A 2598-nucleotide genomic window follows, 5' to 3' on the forward strand; every position below is an offset into this window, starting at 1 on the left:
TATTACGCCGCAATCGGTAACATTTATTATTATAAATGTATACGGTTAAACAAAAGACAGGCAAATCGTTAAAATGTATAATAAGAGTGCCGTACTCTCCAACTATCCAAATGTTAAAGTTTAACAATACATGTTTTAGACTAATACTCCATACGCTGATGGAACTCCCATTCATCTATACGATACACTATGGAAGGTGTCTCGAGCGCTGCTTTAGTCCTAGTAAGAGCTTGATTACCTTACGCTGCGGTAGACTTAGAATCCGTGAAATTGTTCAGTCCAATGATCTCGTTTCGACTGAATCCATCTGGTTGGTTTCGTCAGATGTTTTACGAAGATGTTTAGGCACCTTTAACTCTGTTATATATCTTTTTTCCTTCCGACAAATATTGATGTTGTAAATCGCCTTTTATATGAAAATAATTTGCTATCCGGCCGACTCTTACATTTGCTTCTGTTTTATTATAAGGTCATCTGACCCGAAGGTTCAGGATGACCCATAGTCATCATGCTTCGACAGTAATTGTCCGCCGTTCGCCATGTAAACTCAAGTTATGGCTGAAACCTGCCTGAAATGATCATGACATGGTCCCATCAAAGTGTTGTTTTTTATCCGAAATCCAGTATGTCCCACATGACATCGTATCTAACTAAATTCCAATGAGATTGTTTCCAATGTTGTCAGATTGCCGTTAAGGCCCTTAGGCGTCTTGTTATCCTTAAATCCCCCCTTTGTTCTATGTTTTCTCAGATATTGGCTGAAGCCGTTCTAGCTTCTCATAAGCAGGTGTAAAACATATTCAATTTTACAATGTTTTTATTGTCCTTCTATAGTGAAACAAAGTATTGTAGACGTTTTCTTAGCATTAATCAGAATGGAAATAAGACAACTGGTTTGCCCATTGTCAGTTTTATTGTGACCGGTGGGGTGTGTTTGTACGGTGTCTTCGGCAGTAAGTTTAAGAGAGATAGCACTATCAAAAGCAAGCGTTCCGTCAGCCCTTTATATAGGGCGGACTAGTTCTAGTGCATGATCGTAAGAGGCGACTAAAGGACAGGTTGCATTATGGATCATTTTTTGCCCAATTTAGGATTTTCTTTTTGCATACAATGGTTACCCGATTATATGACATTTACGAAAAATGCTTTATCAAATATTTCTGACGTTGTGTTGCTTAGCAACGGTCCAAGCAACATACATAGCATATTTTATACATTTTCGTATTTTATATGGTTTATGATCGACTTTTTGCTTTGTGCCTTTTGCCTTCTAAAAAGACAAACAGACTAACATTTTCTACTATAAATATTGGTATATATTTAGGCGATGCAAATTTAATTGTTTTCTTACTGTATCCTTGTTATTCCCTTAGCGACCAGTGTACCTCCAAAGCAACATAACAAAGCTGTCCAACTTATCATATGTAATAACAGCAAGCATTTACTTTAATAAAATTATTTGTGAAATATTTTATTTTAAAGATTGCTGATATCGGATAATCATCAACATGAGTACCGAGATCAAGGGGTATAAACACCAGAACAGTGACTTTTTGATATATCTCCTCAGTTGGCCAGATCTTAGATATAGCAAAAAACATAATAAAATGATATAATGGATTACAAGTTGGTTTCGTTTATTATACTTAAGTCCTTTTAACAGCCAAAGTCATGTATGGAGGGCTAATTATAAGATGGAAAACTTGTGCCAAATCCCATTTTATTAAAATATTGCAATTAAATATGTTTAGATAAAAAGATCATTTATATTTAATGTCAACTGAACAACGGGAAACTTAACCTTTTTGTTTGTTTGATTCAATTAACGTCCTATTAACAAATATGGTCATGTAAGGACGGCCTCCCATGTATGTGGTGTGTTGCGTGTATGTTGTGCAAGGTGCGTGTTTTGGGAGACTGCGGTATATTCATGTTGTGTTTTCTTGTATAGTGGAACTGTTGCCCTTTTTATAGCGCTATATCACTGAAGCATGCCACCGAAGACATCAAGCAACACACCCCACCCGGTCACATTATACTGACAACGGGCGAATTAATCAAACAAACAAACAACAGGGGGTAGCTAGGAAGAAGAGAAAAGAAAATATAAATTTAATTGCCTTTTACTATCATGCAGTAGAAGTGGCAGGCACAATTCTAACGCCCTAACTGATGGGCCACCAAAGATAATTATACCAAACAGTGATTTTAATTGTAAAAGCGAGAATTGAATTTATTGCATTAACTGACCTACTTGTCGCGAATATTATTGTTATCGGTCTAACAGGAAACGCACCATCGAAAAGAATTTGCGTACACTGTCAACAAATACACATTCCATGTACAAGGACGATCTCATAAAGCGAACACCTAGATACATTGCTCAAGAAATGGCTTGTTTTTATTGTGTCTTTTTCACAAGATGGCGGTTAATATATTGTGCAAGCAGGACATGTTCATAAAATGTTTGAAAGCGGCACTAAATAGCAATAAGTGTCGTAGTTATCATTTCCATTATATAACGTTATAATCTCCCCTTTTAATTGTCAATTGTATTGCGTCACAATGTAGTTTCTACATGTATGACATTAAGACATC

The sequence above is a fragment of the Argopecten irradians genome, chromosome 16 (genome assembly GCF_041381155.1).
Source record: "Argopecten irradians isolate NY chromosome 16, Ai_NY, whole genome shotgun sequence".
Classification (NCBI taxonomy): Eukaryota; Metazoa; Mollusca; class Bivalvia; order Pectinida; family Pectinidae; genus Argopecten; species Argopecten irradians.